The 27,795-nt window shown below is 45.7% G+C and overlaps 1 long non-coding RNA gene across 1 annotated transcript; it reads left to right on the top strand.

Moving 5' to 3' along the window:
* The first annotated feature begins 2,141 nt into the window (after positions 1-2,141).
* LOC311517384 lies at positions 2,142-22,528 on the top strand. Its single transcript, XR_014710680.1, has 3 exons — positions 2,142-2,231; positions 4,071-4,324; positions 22,237-22,528. It is a non-coding gene; the product is annotated as an uncharacterized lncRNA (long non-coding RNA).
* The last annotated feature ends 5,267 nt before the right edge of the window (positions 22,529-27,795 follow it).

Consider the following 27,795-nt stretch of genomic DNA (forward strand, 5'->3'; position numbering starts at 1 on the left):
ATCAACTTACAGCCACCACAGTAATTACTGAAGTGGTGCATGTTCAGATGACCCTCCTTGGGTAGGTGATGCGCATCCTTACCAGGAGTGTTTCCACCATCCTAAGTAGTATATAGGGCTTAGCATCAATCAAATGTAGGCCCCGCCCACCTGTCACCCTGAGACCTGCCCCCTAGGGGGTATTACTTCCAGGGTGAAGACGGACACATGACCAGAAAGGAAGGGTGTCATGCGACCCCTCTAAGAACTCCTCCCATTTTCCTCTTCCAATCAGGATGGGTTTCAGCTGCAGAGGACCTTCCCGAGAGCAGATTTGACCAATTGTGGGGAGTTCTGGGGTGGGATGACCTGCCCGGAAGAGGGTCATGTGATCCCTCTAAGAGCTCCGCCTACTGCCCTCTATCAATCAGATCAGAGCACCACCCCAGGAAGTCCCAGCACTGTGCGGAAGAGGCCATTTCATTCCAAGAACGCATGTTTTAGAAAAGGCTGAGAGGAAACGTGGACTCCTTCACCACCCCTGTGAGAACTTCGGACTTCATTTTAGCTCTGAGGGCCTTCAACCGCCGTGGAGACAGTGCTACATCAGTGACAGTTCTGAGGATGAGGAGGGGGCAGCTGATCTGGCTATGTAGATTTAAGGAGGAGGCTTGGCATAGAACTAACATAACCAGTGCCACGTCGTGAGCGTAAAAAAGTCATGCCTTCTATTGTACGTGTTGCTATTTATGCTGTCCTTAATCATTGCCTTAGGGAAAAGCTTTTCAAAGATTGTGAGGGCTGTGTCAAGCCCAGGCAAAAACTCTCCAAGAGCAGAGGGGCAGTTCACTCCTCATCAGGCCATGTATGGGACAGCCCAGCCCAGCCTCACAGGTACAAAGGACACTGGCCTAAGCAGCAACAAAGGATCTGTTGGACTCTCGAGTGAGTCACCCCCCTTCCTTTGTTCATTTTGGCACTGTGATGAAGTAATGTTCACTTGACTATGGGGGGGGGAAGCCAAGAGGAAAGCAAGAACAAGATAAAAGGGAGAGACATTTGCCATGCTCTTCCTCCCTCTCTTCCACCTCCATCTACAGACATCACACGAAGCGACAGAAGCGGTGATCAAAGGGGAGAGCCTGGCTGAATGGCAACTAGCCAGCCTGTGGTGAGAAACATCTAAATTTGTAAGGGCACTGAAGGTGTTAACATCAGCTTAGAATGCATTTTTGCTTTTATTTCATTTGACCAAATCTGACTTGTTATGCTTTGACTTACAATCACTTAAAATCTATCTTTGTAGTTAATAATTGTGTGTGTTTGTTCTACCTGAAGCAGTGTGTTTGGTTTGAAGTGCGTCAGAGACTCCTCTGGGGATAACAAGCCTGGTGCATATCAATTTCTTTGTTAAATTGACAAACTCATATAGGCTTGCAGCGTCCAGCAGGCACAACTGGACACTGCAAGATGGAGGTTCCTAGGGTTGTGTCTGGGTCTGGAGATATTGGCTAGTGTCATTCGGTTGCACAATCCAAGCAGCAGCTGGCCAAAAGTGCCCACTCGCGTAGCAGGGAGCAGCTTACATATCAGAGGCTGTGCTTGAATATCCCAGGAGTGGGGGTTCTCACAGCAGAGCAGGTAAGGCTGGCTCCCAGAGTTGAGGATTGGAGTAGCCTAGCCGATCACCAGTCCAGATAACACCAGGGGAATGTCACAGTGGGGTTTTACAGTATTTTATTTCAAAACAGTTTGGTTTTTACTCTGCAAAATGTGATGTGTTTTTAAAATGGGTTGTTTTAAAATTAGCGAGTGTTTAAATTGTTATTGATGATTTAGGGGGCCTATGCAAGACATAGTTATGGTGGGGAATTAAAAAGGTATTTTATTGCACACTGTGTTTTTGGGTGCATGCTGGAAACATGTGCTTGTATTAAAAAAAGTCTAGGTTTTAGAGAAACACTAGAGGTAGAAATAAACCAAAACCTGTGTTTGTTGTACAACCTGAAATGGATTATTTTGTTTTAAATCTATGACTTTTTAAATAGAAAAATACCCTAATGAGTATTTTATTTTTTTAAGTTTACAAGAAAGTTTCATGTGTTTTATAATAATAATGTTGTCTGCTCCACAGTATGGTCAAAACATGAGAGATCCTTAGACCAGAGGCAAACAAGCTCAAAGAAAAAGGAAAGAGACAGCTGAAAAGGAAAATTCACAAGCATCAATGGCTGATGGATGGATGAAGCCCAGTAAATACATTTTGCTTATTGGTTTGGTTATTTTATGAGGTTTTGTATTTTAAGCAAACACATTGGTGTGGGTGAGAAAGATGGTAAAGTTAAGTTTTGTAAAATGTTTATTTGATTTTAATTTGGACATTGTGCCTCATTGTGACCATTGTAAAAAACATGAGCCATGGAGTTTTAAATTCTATCCTGAGTAGTCAAATCATCCATAAAGAGAGACAATGTTTAGTAGACCTGACTTACACCTGTACCAATCTGTGTTTTGCGGGTGGTTTCTTGGCCGTCATGTCTGACTGTAAACGCACAGACACGGAATTGTTAGGCGGAGTGAGAAAGTTGTATGAGAAACTGGGGTGATCAGATCAAAAAGAGATTATGCTCAGCGATGTAGCGGTGTTTGAACGGCACTTAGGAGTCAACATACAGGTGGTGTTTTATGCGGCGAAAGGCGGGTGGGGTTTTTTTAAACGGGAGGCCCAGTGTACCCCAAGACTTTTTTCATCCTGTTGCACAGTGAGCATTATTATAGGGTTCTGGATGTGAAAAAGTTGTTTGGTGAAAAATTGTGAGTTTTGCCACGCAGTGTACAGTCATGACCACTCTTGCAGGTATCGTTGCCACCTCTGCTTGAGTGTGACGTGCTCAGAGAGTGTGGGCATGCTGCTGAGGTGTCCTAGCTGTAGACTGTATTGTCGCTCCAAAGATTGTGTAGACAGACACGTCTGCTGTGCATCAAAAAAACAAGTTGAATGCCTGTCTAAAACTTTGTGATTAATGTCAGTCTTAAGTGCACAAGGGACACAGGTGTAAAGGGAGGCATTGTGAGCAGAGTCAGGGTTTGATCACCAGTGATGTAGACAGCCACCTGTGTTTTATGGATAGCATTAGAAAGTCCAAATCATCAGAAAAGTAATTTTTAAATTTTTTTTTATGATTTTGAATGCGCGCAGAAGACAGGGTTGCATGTGCCCGGTTACATTTTTGGTATGTCCCTAAAGCCAGAAAAATCCTGGGAATTTCAGGGCAGTGAATGTCTCTCTACCTTTGTTAAGACTTTTATCAGCGAAAAGTTCCGGGACTACATGTTTCTAGCACACAATTCCAAAGGTTACGATGCATACTTCGTATTTAGACAGTTACTGAAGGAAAAGATGTGCATAGAACTGATAACTCAGGGTAGTAAATGAATGTTTGTGGAAGTTAAGGCCCTGGGCATTTGTTTTATAGACTTTTTAAACTTCTTGCCCAGGAAGCTTAGCTAGCTCCTGCAGGCAATGGGGTTTGAAGGTTGCCAAGGGTATTTCCCACATTTTTTTAACACTTTATAAAACCAAAATTTCATGGGGCCTATGTCCGGGGTGGAATACTATGGCGTAGACAGCAGGATGCCCCTGGAGATAGCAGAATTTCTTGACTGGTATCTGGACAACAGATATAAGACATTTGACTTGCAGAAAGAGCTCGCAAATTATTGTCAGCAGGATGTCAACATTTTGAGATGGGCCTGTATCCTGTACAGAGAAGAGATCATGAAAATGATAGGGATGGGGGATATTGTGTATAGATCCTTTCCGGTACATAGCTATGCAGACAGATGCCAGCGTTCTGCACAGGTTTATGTTTTTGCAGCCTAACACAGTAGCTCTTCTCCCTCCAGACAACTATCACAGGCAGAAAAAGAGATATTCAATCCCCTCTATTCAGTGGCTGTTGTATACCGCTCACAAAGAAAATATACATACTGCATGCTTTTTGGGGTGGGAAATTACCGGTAGGCCCCTACTTTCTAGACGTACATGGACTCCTTTACCACCCCTGTGAGAACTTTGGACTTTGTTTTAGCTCCAAGGGACTTCGACCACCTGTGAAAGAAGCGCTACATCAGCAACAGTTCCGAGGAGGAGGAGGGAGTGGCTGAGGAAAGCCCTTTGGCCCAGCCATTGATGGATACACTGGAACTTGATCCTGAAATTCAAGCACTCATGAGGCAGTCCGACGAGCATGATGGCCTCTCATTGTCCACTACTATGGTGGAAGGCGATCACAACTCATGGGAGTCACCGGTGGACAAGGTGAACAGAAAAGTTGTCACTCAGGTAAATGAATGATTAAGAGGTGACGGTCGAGGATGGGGTGTAATGGGGTTTGGAACCGACCCAGGGTTGCATAAATCTAAAAACAAGTGGCGGGGGGGGCTTACACCATTTCTTTTCTGAAAATCTCAACAGTTCGATGATGCCTTTCTAGAGGCCTTTGAGAACTTAAACAACAGTAGCCCTGTGGGAGTAAATATATCATGCATCAGCTGTTGTTGCTCGTGTCTGAGACACAGATCTCAAGAGGAAAATCCAGAAAAGGACAAAATGGAAGAATGAACCAGCTCAGCTTAATGGTAGGGGTCATGGCGTCCATTTTCAAAGGCAGCTGTAAAAGGTCGTGTTAAACCAGGCAATTAATAAAACTTGTTTAAATCTGTCAATATGAATGTGTCCCCTCCATACTCGTGTTAGTAAAAGATGGTACAAATAACAGTCATGTCTATGTAGACGGTTCTGTTAAAGAAAATATATTACACCCTCGGGAAAGTTGGAAGCTTAGGTGGGGTGAACCCTCTTTTTCAAGAGGCCAAAGAGCATAGTAAAACTTGAAATAGAAGACAAGGAACAGCTTGGCTTTCAGACCAGGACGCTTATGCTTTATACAAATATGTTTTAAAAGAAACAAGACCATTGTGTCAGATGTACGAGTGGAGAGTATGCTTATAAAATTTGTGGATGACACCAAACTGGAAGAGGTTGCAAGCACTTTGGAGGACAGGATTAGAATTCAAAATGACTGTGATGGGGTGTACTCACCCTGCACTGGACAGGTAAGGGTTAACCCCATACTGTGGGCTGAGGAAGCCTCGCCCACTCTCCCCTGCTGGGCATGCTCCAATTGGAGCACCAGTATAGCAGGGAGCAGCTCATCTCATTCAGGGCTGACTGCTGGGGAGGGAGGATGCAAATTGCCAGCTCCAGCCTAGGAGCTGTGGAAGCCCCAGATTGTGGAGGCCAGGCCTGCCAAGACCCAGGCTGATACCTGGCTACCTGAGGATGCCTGATGGAGAACGGAGCCGCAGAGATCTGTACAGGCCAAAGAACCCGGAGACACCCAGACCACCTCATCGAGAGACAGGGTAGGAAGTAGCCCAGAGGGACACTGATCCAGACATTGATCCAGTTCTAGAGCTGGGCATTAATTCAGCATGTTTTGGTAGGATCCCCGCTGACTCCGTGATGAGTACACTCACCGCTGACAGGGACTTGGGGTGGGACTCAGTGGAATAGGGGGCCCAGGCCCCCTACCCCAGCCATCCCCCGCTACAACCTTTAAACTGCACCAATATTGACTCTGCGTGCTAGGCCACACAGCCCTGCAAAAGAAAACAACTGTGTTGACTCTGGCCATTAAGCCATGCAGCCCTGTGAAAGAGAACAGCCACATTGACCCTGGCCATTAGGTCACCCAGCCCTGAGGGAGAGGGTATCTATATTGACCCCAGCCACTAGGCCGCACAGCCCTGAGAGGGAGGGCAACCATATTGACTCTGGCCATTAGGCCACGCAGCCCTGAAAAAGAAGGCAGCTATATTGGCTCAGACCACTTGGTAAGACTGCCCTGAGGCTAAGAGCAGGCAGGTGAACTTAGCTGCAGGGTTGCAAAGCCTTCAGTCTGCCCCAAGAGGGGGACAGAGTGTACTCACCGGGCAACAGTGACTTTGGAAAATTGGTTTGAAATCAACAAGAGAAATCAACAAGAGTATTCAAGAGAAATCCTAAGTTCTACACTTAGGAAGGAAAAATCAAATGCACAACTTCAAAATGGGGAATGACTGTTTAGATGGTGAGTACTGCTGAAAAGGATGTGGGGGTTATAGTGAATCACAAATTGAATATGAGTCAACAATGTGAGGCAATGACGAGAGAGACTAATATCATTCTGTGCTCTATTAACAGGAGCTTCGTATGTAAGACAAGGAGGTAATTGTTGCCCTCTGTTTGGCACTGGTGAGGTCTCAGCTGGAGTCCTGTGTCCAATTCTGGGCACTACACTATAGGAAAGATGGGAACAAATTGGAAAGAGTCCAGAGGAGAGCAACAACCCTGATAAAAGGCTTAGAAAACGTGACCTATGAGGAAAGGTTAAAAAACTGGGCATATTTAGTCCTGAGAAAAGAAGACTGACCAGGAGACTTAATAACAATCTTCAGATATGTCGATGGCTGTTATAAAGAGGATGGAGATCAATTGTTCTCCATGTCCACTGAAGATAGGACAAGAAGTAATGGGCTTAATCTGCAGCGAGGGAGATTTAGGTTAGATATTAGGGAAAACTTTCTAACTATAAGGGTAGTTACGCTGTGGAATAGGCTTGTCTAATTACATTTTTATCCAAGGAGCTGTTCTCATCTTGCGGGTAAATAAAGCACAATTTATAGAAAAAATAAATTGGAGGTTTTGAGCATTCTCCTTCACTAAATGTATTTATGTGCAGCCCAATCCCAGACCTGCTGCAAATCAACAGGAAGAGTCCCACTGACTTCAATGGGAGTTGATGGTGCCTTTAGGGACCAGGTTAAAGAATACTTTGAGATGAATTCAGTGGTCTCTAGTTCCCATTGGTGGGAAGTTTCCAAAGTAGTTTTAGGGGATGTGTGGCTTTAAGAATGGTGTGTGCATATACATGCAAAAGGACTAGAGAAATAGAGGAAGACCATTAATGTGAATTAATAGTGCTAAAAAAGAATGTTAAACTCTATGTTCAGCAACTATGGCCAAAGTAAATACCACCCATACAGAATTAGATATACTGCTAACGCCAAAGGCTCAGGATAATACAAACTCTTTAAAACATATGTTTCTATAAATGGAGAAATAAACCGAGGTGGGTGCTGGCTAGCCTTCCGAGAAGCTGACCGCTCAGTCACCCATTAATATTATAAAAACCTCACAGGTCAAGGGTTAAAAGACACACAACTAACCAAGGACAAATGTTTCACTTTCTAGATAAATCTGTTCAGAAGCTCCTCACAACAATGGGTGTGCACCCAAGGGCACAGGAATTGCATTAAACTGTCTGGGATCCCCGATGACTGCAGGGAACCATAAATACCCTTATTACAAAAAAAGGATGTGGAGTGTCATTGGATCCTAATGGCTTTATCATTGATTATGATACAAATGTTGGCACCCTAATTAGCTAAACAAATGTTGGCCATGATCCAGCACTTCTTGAAGGATAAGACCCTTCTAACACACACACACTCATGCACACACCCCATGCCATTACTGTTTTATTAGGCAGTTAAGGACCTGCAACTCATGTTTAAACATACATAGCTCCTTAATCAGCTTTGACAATGAAGTCCTTGCCAAAGTTCTAGCTAGGCATCTAGAAAAGTTAGTCCTCATATTACAGATAAGTAGGTTTAGTACCAAAGAAGAAAATGTCAAGTGCCACAAAAGTGTGATAGGTGTAATACAGACACTAAAAACGATATGGGGCCCAGTCAAAACTGGGTGTGGTGCCCCTGAAACCAAAGGAATTAAGTTGATGTAAAGCCAACCTAAGTAAGAGGAGAATAGGTTCCTTGTCATGGCTCTGAAGGCTATACAGTCTCAATCTGACATGACACAAGAAGCTAAACAGACAAATAAGAAAGGGAGGGAAAGGACAACAATAACAATATTGCTGGGGAGAATAAATGAACTTGGAGGTAGCTGGGAAGAACCTGGCAGAAAACGGCATGTGATGCATGACTCTAAGAAACTGCGAGGCCTTTCCTTTGTGTGTGTATGGCTCCTTTTCATTATTGAGAATGCTATGTACAAAGACAGCAGCCATTTTGTTCTGAGAGTGGTAGCTGCTAGTTACGGTGAAAAGTCACAAGCTGTGCTCTCTGTGGAGACTTTTGTTTGTTCTTGCAGTGGTTGTCCTTAATCTAAATCAGATACTGTGGTTAAGATGATATGCTGCACTTTAAGGCACCATTGTGCCCTCCTGATCCTAGGCTGTTCTGGGCCCCCAGTGTAACCTGGATAGACTGGCCTCCAGGACTGGGGTAGCAGAAAGGTGGCTTAGGGCCACCTGCTCCTTAGCACAGCTGAGAATTCAGCCCATAGAGTCACATCCACTTACATCAGGTATGACTATGCCTAATAGCTGTCAATTGTGACCAGTGGTAAAGTAAAGTTGCTCTCCTCTGGACTCTTTCTGGTAAAGTAAAAGGTAAGGGTGTATAGACTCCAGTACCAGAAGAAAATTGACATACTTCCCCATGCACAAGCCTGTAATTGATGAGTATATGTGCTACTCCTTGTCAGCTTTGGAACCAAGAGAAGGGATTGCAAGTGTAGAGGCCAGAATGACATTTTGACAAATGATAGCTGTCAGCTTTGTTGATGGGTGTGGCAAATTGCCAAGAGCTCAGCAAATTCTTGCAGTTGGAGAGACCAGTATTTGGAATAAAAAATGAACTGTGAAGTAATACTGATAACAGGATTCACTGGCAGATGTAATCCACATTTCTGCAACTGATCCTGGTCCATGGCTCTGACTCTGCTTGGCAGCATTTGATTCACACTGGTCTTTCCTATCCGCTTCAAGAGTTCATTTTGACACTGATCCTAAAACAATTCTTTGACTCAGCCCAACCTCTATGCAAAATAAGGCTGTTCAGTTCTTGGAATTAATATTCTTTTAGATTTGTTTCCTTTTTTTGGTAGCGTGTTCACTCTGGTTGTGTTTGTGCCCCTTTGGTCCACTTTCTATTAACCTTTCACACTGAGTTTTACATGGATGAATATTTGTAGCAAGCTCTTTTTAGGTTTACAATTTAAGTGCTGGAGGGATGCAAATATTGAACATAGACCACTTCAGCATTAGCAGAAAGCAAATGCAAAAAGGGGATAAGATCAAAATTCATTTTCAAAGCAAATATTAGCAATATTTTTTTGACTGTTAGCTCAGCTGTCATTGTTTGTACTGCAAGGCTGAGGAAGGCACTGATGATGCAGCTGGGCCTGGTGCTTGCATGCAGAAATCAGTGGGAATCATGCAGATGCAGGGCTTCCCCTTGGCTGAGTCATTTGCAGGATGAGGGTCTAAATAAGCACTCAGGTTGACCTACCTGTTTAGAGACGGTCCTGTCAGAATAGACTGGACGCACACTGGCAATGGACTCTGCAGGGAAGCTCGCACAGAAAAGTAATTCTTCAGTTGATCAGTAGGGAAGCAAATATTTACAAACACGAGCACAAAGTGGTTACAGAATATACTTGCCCCCTCCTTATCACACATCATTTAATCACCAGTCGTGACCAGCACATTGTAAAATGCTCACTGCACTTTCCCACCAGACAGGAACATATAATTGTTTTTTTCTTAACTGATTATAGAAGGCTGGTATGGTTGATTTCTTAGATCCCCATTTCATGTATATGCATGGTTACATGCCATCCTAAATCCTATCCACATGAAAATAGTTGCCAACATAAATCTCCCATTTTATTTTTGGTATGTACAGTGACACACCTCCCTCATGTCCAAGGTTTGCCAATAAATCCTATGGAAAAATTTGTTCAATTTGCTGGGACTCATAATTGTGAACAAGACAAAAGGGGGTGGGGTGTTATTTTGCTGCAGCATATTCTGAGCATAGCTCCTAAAAGACAACATTTAAAACATAGCATATGATTTTCTTCTCTCCTGGGATAACAAATGCATTTTAAAAAGCTGAAGGAGAGCAACTAGAAGTGTTCCGAACAATGCACATTTCAGTCAATTCCACATAGAGTGAACACAAAAGAGTTTGACTCCGCATGTACCAGCCCAGTGCTGAGATTAAAATTCAGTGGATTTTCAGACCCTTGCCTGAAAGGGATGGGGAAATGGGGAGAAAGTTCTGCTAAAAAGGAGCATAATCTCCAGAACCACAGACCTATGGAGAGCAGTTCAGATTCACGTTGGCAGACAAAACCAATGGATGCACATATGCATCCAATTATCCACAATGCAGAAGGCTCAACATGTTTGAGGCCTGCAATCCCTCATACCACTTCCTCCCCTAGGGTGCCCTACCATCAATAGTGGGCCAGGTTTTCCAGGGTGGTTTTTGTGGAAGGTATTTACCAGGTCAGAAGCATGGGCATTCTTCACCTGTTTCTAGGAGTGTTCTTCAGGACTGTAGCCTTCCCAATCCACAAGATACCAGAGTGTCCCCCATCTGATTCTGGCATCAAGGATCTCATGGACGATATACTCATTGTGGTCTTGAACATGTACCATTCAGGGTGGGGAGGAGGAAACAATGAAGGAATGGGTCCTGAATGTGGGGCTTCAGGAGTGACATATGGAAAACTGAGTGTATTTGGAGAGAATGGGGCAAGTCAAGTTCAAAGATGACTAGGTTAATTTGCTGGTGAACTCGGTAGGGGTCAAGGAACTGGTAGTCCAATTTCTGAGATGGCCTGTTGATGTTTACGTTTTTTGTTAAGAGCCATACTTTCTGGTTTATTGAAAGAATTGGTTCCTCCTGTTGTTGATGGTCCACATATTTTTTGTGGCTCTTCTTGGTAACCTAAAATTTCTTTCAGGGCATCTTGGGTTTGATGCATCTGTTGTATCCACTCCAGAGCTGCTGGATTGTGGGAAGTTGCAGGTAGTTCCAGGTAGAACCAAGGGTGGAACCCATTGTTAAGGGGGCTCCACCCCGTAGATGCATGCTCTGCATTATTGTACGCAAACACTGCCTGAAGTAGCAGCAAGGGCCATTCATTCTCGCCAGAAGTGAGAAATAAATTGTGCACCTGAGTCAGAGATGATAGGCTCTGGGAGGCCCTGGAAGTGGACAACTTGTCCCACCCAGAGTCAGGCAGTTTCCTGGGAGGAGACAGACCAGTGCAGGAGATGAAGTGTGACATTTCTGTGAAATGGTCCACTACTGTCAGAGTGGTCATGAACCCATTGGACTTGGATAGTTCTACTACAAAATCTAAGACTATGACTGTCCAGGGGCCAGGTGGAGTCCTGAGGGGTTGCCGGAGTCCAAGGAGTTTATTTTGTGGTACCTTGGAGAGAGCACATATATTATAGACCTGCACTGTGGCCCACATACAAGGCCACCAGAAGATATAAGAGTTGAGGTGCTGAGTTTTAAAGCAGACAAAATGTCCTGCCTGAGATAGTCATGACATACTCGTAGAGTTGTAGTCCTTGGAGGCCTGTGAGGGAACATATATATGCCTTTCTACATAATTTACCCTGTCTCAGACATCATGGAGTTCCCTACTTTTGGCTTCCTGCTTGCCTGGAGGGACTCTGTGAGTCAAGCCTGATGGTATGAGTGTGCACAGACCCTAGTGCGGAGCCTCACCCAGAAAGTTATGAGGATGCAGGAGGTTTTTGGATTCAAGTCCTTTAGGTCAGCATAAGATTCACCCTTCTGGAACAAACCATTGGTCTGGCTAATTTTGGTTCCTGGATGATAGGAGATTATGAAATCAAAGTGTGAAAAGAATAAGGCCCACTGAAGTTGATCTTGGTTTGAGGGCCTTGACCTTGAACATTCAAAGTTCCTATGATTGGTGTACACCTGGATGGGATACCGGGCTCCTTCTAAATAGTAATTTCACCCTTCACAGGAGGTCTTAATTGCCAGGAGTTCTTTGTCCAAAATTTTGTAATTTTTCCCTGTGGATGTGAGTTTCCTGGAATAGAAGGCATACAAATGTAGCAGCTGTTGAGGACCATGCCTTTGTGATAGCATGGGTCCAATTACCAAGCCAGAAGCATCCACTTCAATGAAGGCACATGAGGTGTCAGGGTGGAGTAATATGGGAGCGGTGGCAAATGAGAGTTTTATGCTTTGAAGGCCTGCTGGGCCTCAGGAGACTAAAGCAACTCAGTGTTGCTGCAGAGCAGGGCAGCCAGAAGGGTGATGTGCTCTGAAAACTTTGGGATGAACCCCAAGAAACTTTGTAGTTCTTGAAAATTCCATGGTGCCACCCACTCAAGGGCTGCCTTTACCTTGCATGGGTCCATTTTGATACCAGCAGGAAATAGGATGAACCCTACAAATTCTATGGAGGACTGAGAAAAGGCACATTTTTCTAGATCAGCACAGAGGCCATATTGACATAACCTTTGCAGGACAGAATGGATATGCATGGTGCGGCGTTCAGCATTGTTCAAATAAATAAGTACGTCATCCAGGTATGCTACTACATATTGGTCTAGAATGTCCCGGAGTACACCATTAATAAAAATCTGGAATATCATGTGTTCGTTTGTCAAACCAAAGGGCATCAAGAGATATTCAAAGTGACTGTAATGCATTTGAAAGGCGTTCTTCCATTCATGCCCAGTTCTAACATAGACTAGGTTGTATGCTTCCCAGAATCCAGTTTGTATGTACCCAAACAGACCTCATGTGATCCATGAACTCAGGATTAGTGGTAATGGGGATCTGTTTCTAATGGCTATCTGATTTAGGGTCCACTAGTCCACACATAGTTGGAGGTTTCCATCCTTTTTTTTTTTTTATTTAAACAAAGAGGACTGGCTTCCCAGTAGGCAAAGTGGATTTACCTTTGGCTTGGTTCTCCTGAATGTAGGTGCATAGCATCTTTAGTCTGGGTTCCAACATGCTGTGTATATATATGTGCAGTGGCCCTTTGCTCTCAAGTGGGGAGGGAAGCCACTCCATCTCGCTGCATCAGGCAGCAGCACTTGGGCTCAGGTCCCGCTGGCAGGGCTGAGCAGTAAGCAACCTATAGTTTGTAGCCTCCTACAAGAGGCAAACAACCATTAGCAGTCAGGGGCCCTAGCCCCCACTCTGTCCATGTCGAGGGAGACTGTCAGCTTACCCAAGGTTCTGCTTATGGGCCTGTGATTCCCCAGAGCAGACCTGGCCAAAACTGCATTCCATGATGGGACACTCATGTCAAAGGTGCCTGAATCAGCTACAGGTGAAATAAGGGCTGATTTGGGGGAACATTGGCCAATCTGCAGAGTTGGGCAAGGGCATTGACTCCCCTGCGATCTGGAGCTTCTCCTCATGTCTGGGTCTCAGGTATTCTCCCTAATGCACGGGGTGGGTGTCAAGGATTGACAGTATCCCATCCATCAGGGCATCTGGGGACAAGCCTGGGTTAATGCCTTTGGCCCTGGGTCCCCTCTTCCCTGGGGTTGGCCATCACCGGGGCCACAGCTCCGAGCCCCAGGCCCAACCACAGTCTCTGCAACTAAAAAGTCCTCCATGACGGCTCTAGCTGCACTCGAGGCCGCCGGCCTGTGGTGAAGGGCCCAGGTTCTTCCTCACACTGGGAGGACTTGTATAAACTGCTTGAAGATGACTTGTTTGGTGACTTCAGCTCCAGTACACCATTCGGCCTGTAGCCATCGCCAGCACGCGTCCTTCAGCTGCTGGGCTACAGCCTTTGGTCAGGTCCCAGGTGGGTAGGCCTTCTCCTGCAGTTGCTGCTGGAATGTCTCCAGTGAAATCTTGAGTGCATCGAGGATTGCGGCTTTCAACTGCCCGTAGTCTTGGGCTTCCCCTCCCAGGAGCCCCAGCTATGTGGCCTGGGCTGGGAATATCAGATAAGAGTCCAAAGGCATGACTCACTGCTCCAGCAGCCACTTAGCTGCTGAGGCGACCCTCTCGAAGGCAATGAAGAAGGCTTCTGGGTTGTCCTCAAGGCCCATTTCCGTCAAGCGTACCGGCACTGTGGGGTCAGTCTGGGCCGCTGCTCCCCTGGGGTTGGAGCCCCTGGATGTCAGTACAAGCAGGGCAAGCTGCTGCAAGCGCTGCTGCCGATCTCGGTGTCAAGCACCTGGTTCTTGATTAGTTGCTGTTGCTGATTCCCAAGCTGTTGCAGTAGTTGTTGCTGTTGGCTCCTGGTGAGCCATTTGATTAATTCTTCCACCTCCATCCTTCCTAGACCGGGAGGAGGAGGTTTTGATTTAATGCTGTCCTCGGCTTCTCCCCTTGTCTCGGGGAGGGACAATGCCCACATTCTCCACTAAGTGTACTGGTCCCTTGCTCTCACGTAGGAAGAGAAGTCACTCCAACTCACTGTGCTAGAGAGCAGCACTTGGGCTCAGGTCTCACTGGCAGGGCTGAGCAGTAAGCAGTCTATAGTTCCCCTCCAACACACACACACACACACACATTCCCCACAGTGCTCTCGCTCTGTCTCACTCTCTCTCCCAACACACACACACACTCTCCCCCAACACACATGCACGCACGCACACACTTTCTCTCTCTCTCTCTCTCCCCCAACAACACAGTTTCCTTCACACAGTTCTCCCCAACACACACACACGTTGTTGTTACTTCTTGATACTTCCTGTCAAAATGCACAAGGCACATAAATTCTCTGTAATTTTATTCGTTCAAAGTGTTTTATTTTTTTGACTGTTCTGTGCATTTCATAATTTTATTTCTCTCATGATTAAATTTAATTCTTTGAGCAATGAATTCTAAAATACCTAACCTGTCCTGGCTAGAGTAATTATTATTATTACTTTTATTACCATATTGTGCTTTGTCATTCATTATTTAAAGTGGTACAATCAAATAATAGTATCCTCCTAGAACAGAGGTGGGCAAACTATGGCCCATGGGCCACATCCGGCCCGCGGGACCGTCTTGCCCAGCCCCTGAGCTCCCGCCGGGGAGGCTAGCCCCCAGCCCCCATCTACTGTCCCCCCTCCCCCACAGCCTCAGCACACTGCGCCGCCAACACTCTGGCCCGCCACTCCTGCCGGGCAGTGCGGTGGCATGGCTGTGAGCTCCTGCTGCTCTGAACGGCGTGTTAAGAGGGCAGGGAGGGGTTGGATAAGGGGCAGGGGATTCCGGGGGGCAGTCAGGGATAGGGAGCAGGGGGCAGTTGGATGGGGCGGCGGTTTGGGCAGGGGGCAGTCCGGGGATGGGGAGCAGGGGGGTTGGATAGGGGGTGGGGTCCTGGGGAGCAGTTAGGGGCAGGGGTGTGGATAGGGGTTGGGGCAGTCAGAAGACATGGAGCAGCGGGGTTAAGGAGTCAGGGGGGGTTGGATGGGTCGGGAGTTCTGAGGGGGGCAGTCAGAGGGCGGGAAGTGGGAGGGGGCAGATAGGGGGCGGGGGCCAGGCTGTTTGGAGAGGCACAGCTTTCCCTACCTGGCCCTCCATAAAGTTTCGCAACCCTGATGTGGCCCTTGGGCCAAAAAGTTTGCCCACCCCATCCTAGAATGTAACTTTAGCTTATACTCACTTCAGTAATGCCAGTTTAAAAAAAAACAGCTAAACACATAACTTTAGAAACTGTGCAAATGAAGATCACTTATTTTCAAATGGTATTTTAGTTATATCTGTAAAATAACTTAAAATTCAATCAATTTGCAAACACCTAGAAGATAATAAAGTGATTAAGCAACAGTCAACATGGATTTTTCAAGAAAAAACTCATGTCAAACCAATCTAATAGCTTTGTTTGACAAGGTAACAAACCTTGTGGATGGGGGGGAAGTGGTAGATGCAGAGGTGAAAGTAAGCAGGTACGGTACGGTACGGTACAGCATACTGGCAAGATCCGGCACGCCGTGCCGGACCGGACCGGCTTCCGCAGGCTGGCGATTTTAAAGGGCCTGGGGCTCCCTGCAGCAGCTGGAGCCCCAGGCCCTTTAAATCGCCTCCTGAGCCCCGCTGCTGGAGCCCCGGCCCTTTAAAGCAGCCGCCGAGCCCTGCCGCCACTACCCCAGGGCTCCAGTAGCGGGGCTCAGCCAGCGCTTTAAAGGGCCCGGGGCTTCTGCCACTGCGGGGAGCCTCGGCCCTTTAAAGCACCGCCCGAGCCGCACTGCCGGAGCCCCAGGGTAGTGGTGGCAGGGCTCCTGTGGTGATTTAAAGGGTCCAAGGCTCCCCGCAGCAGCCAGAGCCCCAGGCCCTTTAAATTGCCACCCGAGCCCAGCTGCCTGAGCCCCAAGGTAGCGGCGGCAGGGGTCCATCTGCAATTTAAAGGGCCCGGAGCTCTGTGGTGGTGGCTGGAGCCCTGGGGCTCCCAGCCACCTCTGCGGCTGGTAGCTCCAGGGGTGATTTAAAGGCTCCCGGGCTCCCAGCCACAACTGGAGGCCCAGGAACTTTAAATCTTGATTTGAAGGCCCCACCTCTTCCGGCTGAGGCCACGCTTCTTCCAGTTGTGGCCACGCCCCCACTCAGGACTCTGGTACCAGTAAGTCCTTTAAGTTACTTTCACCCTGGGTAGATGTGGTATATCTTTACTTTAGTAAGGCTTTTGATACTGTCTTCTTATAAAGAAACTAGGAAAATACACCCTAGATGGAGCTACTATAAGGTAAGTGCATAACTGGTTGGAAAACCATTCCCAGAGAGTAGTTATAGTGGTTCACAGTCAAGCTGGAAGGACGTATCGAGTGGGGTTCCTCTGGGATCAGTTCTGGGTGTAGTTCTGTTCAATATCTTCATCAATTATTTAGATAATGGCACAGAGAGTACACTTATAAAGTTTGCAAACGATACCAAGCTGGGAGGGGTTGCAAGCACTACGAAGGATAGGATAAAATTTGAAATGGTCTGAAGTAAAGAGGATGAAATTCAATAATGACAAATGCAAAGTTCTCCACTTAGGAAGGAACAATCAGTTGCACACATACAAAATTGGAAATGACTGCCTAGGCTGGAATACTGCACCAAGGGATCTGGGGGTCATAGTGGATCAAAAGCTAAATATGAGTCAACAGTGTAAAACTGTTGCAAAAAAAGCAAACATTATTCTGGGATGTATTAGCAGGAGTGTAAGCAAGACACAAGAAGTAATTCTTCTGCTTTACTCCACACTGGTGAGGCCTGAACAGGACTATTGTGTCCAGTTCTGGGCACTACATTTCAGGAAAGATGTGGACAAATTGGAGAAGGTCCAGAGAAGAGCAACAAAAATGATTAAAGGTCTAGAAAACATGACCTATGAGGGAAGATTGAAAGAATTCGGTTTGTTTAGTCTGGAGAAGACAGAGAGGACATGATAGCAGTTTTCAAGTACATAAAAGGTTGTTACAAGGAGGAGGGAGAAAAAATGTTCTTCTTAACTTCTGAGAATAGGACAAGACGCAATGCAGCAAGAGAGGTTTAGGTTGGACATTAGGAAAAACTTCCTGTCAGGGTGGTTAAGCACTAGAATAAATTGCCCAAAGACGTTGTGGAATTTCCATCATTGGAGATTTTTAAGAGCAGGTTAGACAAACACCTGTCAGGGATGGTCTAGATCATACTTAGTCCTGCTATGAGTGCAGGGGTCTGGATTAGATGACCTGTCAAAGTCCCTTCCAGTCCTACAATTCTATACTTCTGTGAAATTCATATGAAAATAAATGTGGGTCAAGGTCTGATACTAATAGTAATGATGGAGTCAAATGTTAGTGAGTCACATACATGATTGCGATCAGTAAACAGAAATGCCAAAATAATTAGAAAAATAAATTCTAATCCTTAAAAAAAAGGCGAAAAACTCCTTAATCGAATATGTTAAAATTAAGTAAATACGTTTTTAGTGGAGTGAAAAATAATTGACTAAAATAAAGTCAGACAATGGCAGTAACACAGAGTGTGTCTGTTAGAGAAAGTAAGCAGATTTTATTTATTTCTCTCTCCTAAAGATAGTGTACAAAGTATCAAACTTATGTTTCTGATATCTCTGTTAAAGCTTCAGGACTGATACCTCAAGGCTTGGGATTGGGACTATTTTGCTGTATTGTCTCCTGATTGATCTAAATTTACATATACATTTAAAATATGGCTTTACTTGATGTTTGTACTTTTTTTTTCTTTCTTTATATAGGAATTAGATACATTGCTCCTGTCAGCTAATTTCTAAATTATCTGCAAAAAATCTATTTTTCAAGGTAAAGTTGCACCCCTCCATCAAAATCTGAAATCGTGCCTCTGGTGAGCCAGGAGCAGCCAGAAGGCTGAGGGATGGCATTGGGCTCCAGCAACATGCAGCCCCTGTGCACGGAGCCTACCTTGAGCCGCAGGCCGAGCGCCAGTCACCACAAGTTGAAGCAGCGGTGCAGAAGAAAGAGTGGCAATACACCACATATACCATGCCACCCTTACTACTGCACTATTGCTGGCAGTGGCATTGCCTTCCGAGCTGGGTGCCCAGCTACCACTGGCCACCCAACCAGTGCTTAATTTGTGCTGGGGCAGAGCCCCAGCACGACTTTCAATACAAATTAATCGGGGGAGGGGGAGGCAGCAAGGCCTCGAGGTGATGCGGGATGGGGAGGCCACAAGGGCCTTGGGGTGCTTGCGAGGGCCAGGGGTGCCAAAATACAAGTTTGCCCAGGGCACCATTTTCCCTAAGGGAGGGACTGAATAAGGGCATGCTGCCAAGGGAGTGGTTGGGGATGCTTTGGGATTCATGACGTGACAGGTACTTATAGGTGTGGTGCTGATTGGCAGGAGCTGGCACTCATCCCTGTCAGGGCCTCAGTTTGGGATTCAGGAGGACGCTCTGTCAGGATGCCCAGGCTAGCCCCCTTCACCGAGCCTGGGCTGGCTCATTTCCCAGATTCCTTCCGACTGGGTTCCTTGTGGGGCCACTGGAGATACTACTGTGGCGAGCCATGCCATACTAACACAGATTAAGGCATTGCTGGCATTCTCTCTCTCTTTAGGGATGACTTGCCAACAGGTCAGGTTATCTTCAGCAGCTCAGTTGGTGGGTCTGATAGCATACTTGTGACACTTCTTTCTTCCTATCGCTTGCAAAGAGGATTTTCAGTTCAAATAACAAGATCTATGACCTGTTGGAGTCTTGACTCAGGGCAGTTCATACTTACCCTAGTCCTGCATGCCCCATCAAAAACTGAAATTACTGGACTGCCTCGTTCCTTTCTGTGTCCAATGTGAGACGGCAGAAGTGAGCGGCATAGGAAGCAACTGTGCCTGACCTGTCAGAGTTTCCACAAGGTGGCCTCAGCAAAGAAGGCACTGTTGGGGTCATCGAAGATGGTTGATATCACCCACTGCAAGGCATCCCAGTTGGACAGAACCGGACTGTTGGCTTCCAACATGGGAGAGGCACAGTTCAATCTCTCCCCTGTCAACAGGCTAATGACCAGACCTACCTTGGCATGGTCAGTTGCATATGTCTGTGGTCAAAGCAAGAATAAGAGGTGGCACTGATTCATGAAGCCTTGACATTTGGAGTAGCTCCAATCAAAGCTCTTGGGCAGGACCAAGCTCGGGTGGACTTGCTCCCACAATACCTGATTCTCTGTGGCAAGCTGTGCATTCTGAGCCTGCAATGCTCTGTTGTCTACCTGGAGATGGATCACTTGCTCACACAGTGCAGATGCCCCCTGGAGTACAGGGAACTCCACTGGGTCCATCCTCAGCTGGGCCAACTAGGAGAAGCAAGCTGCAGAGACTGGGGTATGGGCATTTGGGCCTAAAGGTTGGAGTCAGGGACCTGGAACCGGAATCAGAGTCAGATACCATGCCAAAGGTCAGAGCCAGAGTCAGATTCAGGGGGAAGGTATAGGAGAAAGGACCTGGAGCAAGGCAGGAAAGGAGGAACAGGAAACAGACTGAAGTCTGGGATAAGGAAGGAAGAGCTCAGGAGTCAGGCTAGTAGGCAACATCCATAGCAGCAGCCAGATTCCTTTAGTGGCTTAGACAACTTCCTGTGCCACTTTCTGGTTTAAGTAGAGCTTCCTGGCCAATTGGTGGGGCTGGATGTCTCCCACAGTCAGGAGCTTTGTGGACAGGGTCCTTTGGGAGCTAGAGGTTTGCTGGGCCCCCTTCTCCAGTCATTTCTGTGAGCTACTGGGTGGTGGCTGTGGTCTGAGCACTGCCTGGGGCCCCTCACGGGGGCACAGTTTATGTAAACAATGGATTTCAGGATTGCAGGCCAGTTATGTGCATACTAGCCTTCCAAAGAACAGAACCTGTATACATGGAGGACCAAATATAGCTTGCAGTTATATATGAACAATCCTACTAACTACACTGAGGAAAATAGCAACATAAAAACTTAGCTGTAGAGTAAGAAGATCAGGTGAAACACATCAGGCATGTGCATCAGAAGAAGGCATTATAAGTGAATAATTTTAATATAAAACGCTTCAGAATGGCAGCACATAACTGAGCTCAGTGGGGTATCCTGGCTGTAACTGAGGGCAGACTTGTTATTGGCTCTTTTACTTCAGAGTTCTGTGTATATGGGCCTTTAGCTTTTGGTGACAATTTGGCATCCCGTTTGTTTATCCACGAACTTCCCGTTACATAATCACAACAGTTTTTATTTAAATCAATAAAAGTGAAAAGGTAAACTCTGAGTAAAAGTGTGTTGGTGGACGCATAAAATATGTAAAGAAAGGAAGTCTCCGAAGGATAAGTCAAAGTTGTGGTGAAGTCGTAACCAGTGTGGGTATCACAGAGAAAAATCAAGATCTAAACAATTATGTGAAAAATCTTGAGCATCTCCCAGTTTTCTTCTTTCTTTGCAAAGGTTTAGCTAAGGAGTGACTCAGAATTACATAAGAGAAGTCTGGATGTCTTAATCACCACAATGAATTTTAATGTGCTGCATGACTCTGTTCTTGGATGGTTTTTATAGTAAAAAGGCACAGTTTGGAAGATAGTTTCATCCTTTTTTTGTTCTTATCTATGTGGGTTAGATTATGCAAAACACAAATAACTGTCATTCTTATCCTTTCACATAAATGACTGGTAAAAGTCACATGTAACACTTCGTAACAGGAGCAAATAAAAAGACCATTTGCTAGAAGACTGTGATAAAGACAAGATGAGCTACAGAAATGAGACTCTTGTGCAGATATGGTACCTGGTCAGTGAAGTCTCAGCATATCCCTTTGACATGACAGAACCTGCTTCACAGAGCCTGGTAATAACATTTAGCAATTACATAGTGCTTTGCAAATGTTAATTAACTCATCCTTGCAACACCCTGCAGGGTAGCTAAGGAAGTATGCCCTTCGCTTTATAGACAAAGAAGCTAATGCAGAGAGGTTAAAGCCAGATTTTTAAAGGTGTTTAGGCCCCTAAGTCTCCTTGAAATAATTGAAATCTGGCCTTAAGTGATTTGTCTACAATGGGACAGATTTTCAGCCCCTTTTCTGGATACTTCGCACTGTTCAGGAAGCACAAAGCAAGGATTTCCTGAATGTGCCTGGGCATTCCTAAGTAATTTATAAGGAGAAGGTAAAAGGATCAGAAATGGACAGTGAAAGGCATCAGAAGAACAGGTTTCAGAGAGGTAGTTATTTTTGGACCCTGCCTACTTAAGAATACTATTGTGTACTCAATGCATTATGTTGCTTGCATGCTCAAATCTTTTCGTGAGTGATTTTTGCACTTTTTCTGGAATAGGTGCCCGTATGTATATGGTATGCTGGATGGTACAAATGACTCAATGGCAAGGAAATAATCTACCCTACCTAGCAATACTTGATGGAGCTAGGACAGACACCTAATCTGTGTTGCTTTTGGAGCTTGCTTGCATATCTTCATGGTTGAGAGAGTTACAGTCCTCTCTTTTTTCCCCTGCGCTGACCCTCTACAGTTGACTCCTTAAAATGCTCCTTTCCTTATCCTTCTCAGTCACCACAGCTGGGATTTGGGAGGTCTCTTTGTATTAGAAAATAATTGTCAAGTTGAGTCCTGTCTGGTTGATCCTATGCAGTCTGCTGGTATTGCAAAAGAAAGGAAGAGTTATTCAGCGTCTTTCCAGATGGGACAGCTATGACTTCGAGTTCCTGAACTGGATGACTCCTGGTTAACCTGATAAGACCTGTCTTTCATGAGTGAGCCACTACATGGACATTGGATGCCTCCCATGTTTCAAAGTTGAGGCCCATGTTGTTCTGTGCTTTATCTGTTGCATGGCACAGTCTCTAGGCTAAATAGCATAGCTAATACCACATTTTTTCTTTGTACCTCTTACAGGGTGAAATCAATAGACCTGGTGCTGATCTTGATGTGAACGTCAATGGGAGCTGCATTTATTCAGCATTCCTCAGGATCAGGCCCAGTGGGACTATGCAAGATTGGGCCCAAAGAGAGGGCCATTGTTTGGAAAGGCAACACAAAAAGATAGTTACATAGGTCCTGTGAAGAACAATTTATTCAAATAGCACCTGACAAAGGAAGTATACGGAGTAGGGAAGCTACTGTATTACAAGCAGAAATCAAATGTAAAGGAGTTTCAGACTGAAATGGAATAAGCTTTATTCTTGTTGGCATTGCTTTCTGACTCTAAACAGAAAATGGAAATGGGTCTAATGAAATGAGGTTCAAATCCCAGATGGCTTATGCCCAACAGTTGCCTGCTGTTTGAAAATAATAAACTCTGCTTTTAAGAACAAATAGGTAGTGCCAGCCGGCTAGGGTTACATTTAAAAGTTTCATTTCTGCCAAACTGCAGCGATTATTGGGGACTCTGCCACATTGCATTTAATACGCTTATTCTCCTTTTTTAACCACCAGTGCATTTTGTATCATGTACAAAATTAACTGTTATTTTATTAGAGTGAAATCTTTCTCATGCAACCACTCAAGGGACAGACAAAAATCAGTCGCCTAATGGACATGGTCTTCTCATCGTGGTGAAGCACAGTTGCAGTCACTATGCTTGGGGGGTCATTCAGGGCAATCTCTTAAAGAAGTCCGTTGCCTAATAAGACTAGGCTCTTGCCCAGGTTTCACTCTGTTTTTAGAAAACAAAATCCTAGTGACTCTTTTTATATTGACAAAATATATTTGTTCTTGTGTAGAAACATCGTCTTATCAAAACAGATCCACAATAGTTAGGCTTATAGCAATCAGAAAGGGAGAGAGGAAGAGAATTTCAAATCCCTGTGTAACATTTTGTGGGGGAGAAGGGTGGAGGGTGAGTGTGGGGGTGTGTGACCTGTCCCCCTCGCTCCTGTCCACATAGTGGATAACAGTTGTTAGTAACACTTTTGCTCCTTTAGCTTAAGGGACAGAAGTCTATGCTTTAGTGCTAAAGGTCCAGGGTTTAAACCCTGCTGATGGCCTGTGGTGAGGGGAGTAAAAGCTTCATGCACCAAAATTGGACATGTATTTGTGTACCTAAACTGCCCACATATGTCCTGCAGTTGCACACCTGGCTTTGGATTCAAATATCCAATTATGTGACTAACATCATTACATATGCAATGATCACAACTATCACCAGAGTTTAAGTGTACAAATTCATATACTTTTGCACATGAAGGGATCTGATTTAAGAAAACACAGAACATCAAAACTGAGCCCAGCTCGGAGAACTGAAATTATTTCTGAATTATCATTAGATCTAGGTCACTCTAATGCTACTCTATGATACAAAGTGATGCAAAACATGATGCAAACTTTAAGACAGAGCAAAGTAGCTCAAAGATAGCTGAGATGGTGGAGTTTTTGTTTTGTTTTTTTGTTAGAGGATTATCGAAGGCAGAGAAAGAAAATGCAGACTAGACAAAGTCTTAAAGCAAATACATATTCTGTACACTGGCCCAGATCCTCAGCTGGTATAAATCAGCATAGTCCCATTGAAGTCAGTGGAGCCACACTGATTTACACTGAGTATCAGGCCCAAGTCGTAAAAGGCAATAAATTGGATGAGCCAGATGGTAGCCTGGGTGTAAGAAGGTGTAAAACAATGGAATTCTATCTGTCCTGAGACCAGGAATAAATGTGGCCCTGTGTCTCCACTGATACGGACTTTTTCCATTGTCCAAAAATTCCAATTTTTCCCATGATTGATTGATTGATTTGGAACTGGCTGTGAACTGAAAAATTAGATATATGCCCCACTCTAGTTGCAGTAAGTATTTGGAGTGAATATGGAGTGGTTAATGGATGTCGATTGACAGTTTGAAGGCTGAAGTCTCCTATTTATCCACAGCAAGGGAGCTGAAAGTAGAGGGGGTTTTTTATACTCTCTCTAGTCAATGCTTCTCAAATATCTCCTGTCATTCATGTGAACTCTTGATGCTCTACAAAGAGTTTAAGGCCAGATGTCTTAGCTGGGAGGATGCAGCATACTAGGTGGTCTACAGGTATGCGGTTGATTTTTAATATTTACCTTCACTATTCTACTTTGTGGTCCTAAAAGTACCATTAGGCTCTGGCCTTATCCCCTCCCCACACCAATCAAGAAGGATTAAAGAACTCCTGTGGTCACGATCAGCCTCAAGCTGCCCTTGATGGAACTCAGGCTAGCACTCTGACACAAGCCTAGGACTTCCTGAGAAGGCCATGTGGTAATGGCTTTAGAGTACTACCTGCCTGAGCCCTCTGAGAAAGGAAGATGGGTTGGTTTGTTTCTTTTGTTAAAATTCTCAGGACTAACTCTTCCCTAAGCCATGCAAGAGGTCAGGAGCTGAGACTTCTTGTGGAGCCTAAAAGCTTGCTTTCCCCTCCTCTGTGTGAGGGTGTTGGCCTGGCCCCTTGAGGTCCGTGAGACTATTTTACTTTTTGTTAGGATTGTTTTATGCCCTGGAAGGGGTGGACTTGCTAAGAGATACAGCTGGAGGACTGTACCTTGTGACTGGACGACAAGCCTGCTATTGCTCAGGGAATGTTGGATGAGGTAAGTGAGGGGCCTGCCTTTGTTGCAAAGGGGAGACCTTGAGATGCAATCTCTGCCAGAAAGGGTGTAGCTGCCCACCCTAGCTGGAACTCCAGGAGGGCTTGTGCTGCACTAAGAGTGTGGAGATAGTGAGAACATTGGCCCCACTTCTTCCCTGTTCTCTTGAGAATGAGTTGTGCCTCTGGATGGATGCCAGGAGTTGTTCCTGTACTCTCTTCCTCCCCTCCCCTCCCCACTCCCCAACACAAGGGCTAGGATTGTCCCTGGCCCTTGTGTGGGGCGCACATTATGCGCTCTCTGTACCTTCCCTACTTTCCTCCCACATTTCTATTTGCTGCAGAAGTAGAACTAAGTGCTTGGCTGCTGGCCTTTGGTCACATTGGAGATGCACATTCTTGCACATCTGAAGGACCCAGTTTTCCATCATTGTGTTTTTCTTTCCTTGTTCTGAATTATTTAAAACAACACACATACGGAAAATATCTAGCGTTTTAAAATAGGCATGATCCAGTAGAGAAGGGAACTAGGAATTGGGGTTCCTGGGTTCTGTTACCAGCTCAGTCTCCAAATGGCTGTAATCTTTGTGGGCCAATCACCTAGAAGGTCTCAATCCTGTGATGTGCTGAGCGCCTCCGAGGAACACAATGGAAGTTGAGGTCATTCAGCTCCTCACAAGGTTTATTTTTGTGAGCTACAGCTCATGAAAGCTCATGCTCAAATAAATTGGTTAGTCTCTAAGGTGCCACGAGTCCTCCTTTTCTTTTTGCGGATACAGACTAACACGGCTGCTACTCTGAAACCTGTCATTCTTAAGCAACAATTAGGTACCAAAAGGTTCAAATGTTAGCAGTAAATCCTAAAGGCTGAATATTTTACATTAATTGAGACTGCCAGTTACTTCACTTTCCTTCTTTATCTATTATTGAGACCCTTTGTTGGCAAAGCTGAAATAGGGGATGGGTTAAGCTAGTTAAACGGTAGTCTCAGGATTCCCTTGGGGCCTGCACTTAAATGACACTAATTCAGATAGGGATATTTGGTAATGACTGATTATTGCCTGAAAACACTTTTACCCCTTGTCTTCTGATCTGCTTACAGCAGCAACCTTATTTCCTTAATTCCTGAGCACAGTTTCTTAAAGATGAAGCTGTTGACTGGCCTGTTGTGTCTTACACCACTTCGAAGGAGATGGACTGACTAAATATAGGCATGGTGAACAATCCTTAGCCTCTGCCTGAGATAGGAGGATCCTTCCTCACGGCTGCGTATGCTGGCAGAATGCTTAGATGTAGATGAGGTGGATAGTAATCCACGTCTTGATATACGGCGCACAGGCCCAGCTGTGAATCGTTATGGAATTGGAAGAAGCCCAGACAGAAATCACTGAAGGGCTCATACTTTAAACTGTGCATGGGCTAAATAAAACCAGTGTACGTATCTAAGCCAAATCAAAAGAAGGCATAAGTATTAGTTTTTTAGTGGGGCTAGCACTTCTATTTGTGATTAGTCTGATGGGAACTTGATGGTGCACGTTGCAACTAGGTCTTATATCATTAGCCCAAAATGGCAGAAGTCCTTTTATATTGTTTTTTTAGGCGGAAAAGGATCTGGGGATTACAGTGGACGAAAAGCTGGGTATGAGTCAACAGTATGCCCTGGTTGCCAAGAAGGCGAATGGCATATTGGGTTGCATTAGTAGGAATGTTGCCAGCAGATCGAGGGAAGTGATTATTCCCCTCCGTTTGGCAATGGGGAGGCCACATCTGCAGTACTGCAACCAGTTTTGGGCCCCTCTCCACAGAAAGGATGTGGACAAATTGTAGAGAGTCCAGCAGAGGGCAACGAAAATGATTAGGGGACTGGGGCACATGACTTATGAGGAGAGGCTGAGGGAACTGGGCTTATTTAGTCTGCAGAAGAGAAGAGTGAGGGGGGATTTGATAGCAGCCTTCAATTACCTGAAGTGGGGTTCCAAAGAGGATGGAGCTAGGCTGTTCTCAGTGGTGACAGATGACAGAACAAGGAGCAGTGGCCTCAAGTTGCACTGGAGGAGGTCTAGGTTGGATATTAGGAAAAACTATTTCACTAGGAGGGTGGTGAAGCCCTGGCATGGGTTACCTAGGGAGGTGGTGGAATCTCCATCCTTAGAGGTTTTTAAGGCCCGACTTGACAAAGCCCAGCCCAGAATAATTTAGTTCAGGGGTTGAGCAGGGGGTTGGACTAGATGACCTCCTGAGGTCTCTTCCAACCCTAATCTTCTATGACTGATTTTTCTTGGGTTATAATTAAGGCTAAGATTTAATCACAGATATTTTTTAGTAAAAGTCATGAACTGGTCACGGGCAAAAAAACAAAAAACCATGGCCCGTGACCTGTCCATGACTTATACCATAAATACCCGTGAATGAATCTTGGGAAGGGGGGGTACAGTAAGGGGGAATGCTGTGCGGGGAGGGAGCCCATGGCACCAGCTGCGTGGGGAGGAGCCCCAGGGAGGACTGGTGCCGCTCCTGCCAGAGGTGAGCCCCGGGGGGCCCGCTGTCAATCCGGCCGCCGCTGGGGTGGAGAGGGAAGCACCAGGCAGCCAGAGGATGCTCTGGCTGCTGCTGGGGGAGGAAGGCCCTGAGCAGCTAGTGGTGGCTCTGGCCACTGCTGGGGAGCCCCAGGGGGCCAGCTGCCACTCTGGCCACCCTGGGATCACTGCCAGGAACCCCTGAAGGGTGGCTGATCCCGCTGTCTCTGGGACTGCGTCCATGGGGCCAGTCGCATAAGCTGCTGCCTGGGGCTGCCAGAGCAGTGGCTGATGTGGCTGGCTAGGGGCTGTCTGAGCGGCTAGCTGCAGAGCCACTCAAGCAGCGGCCAGTGTGGCTGTCCCCAGGGCCAGCTGCTCGAGTCACAAAGGTCGCAGG

This window comes from Lepidochelys olivacea (genome assembly GCF_965140295.1).
Source record: "Lepidochelys olivacea isolate rLepOli2 genome assembly, chromosome: 3".
NCBI lineage: Eukaryota > Metazoa > Chordata > Testudines > Cheloniidae > Lepidochelys > Lepidochelys olivacea.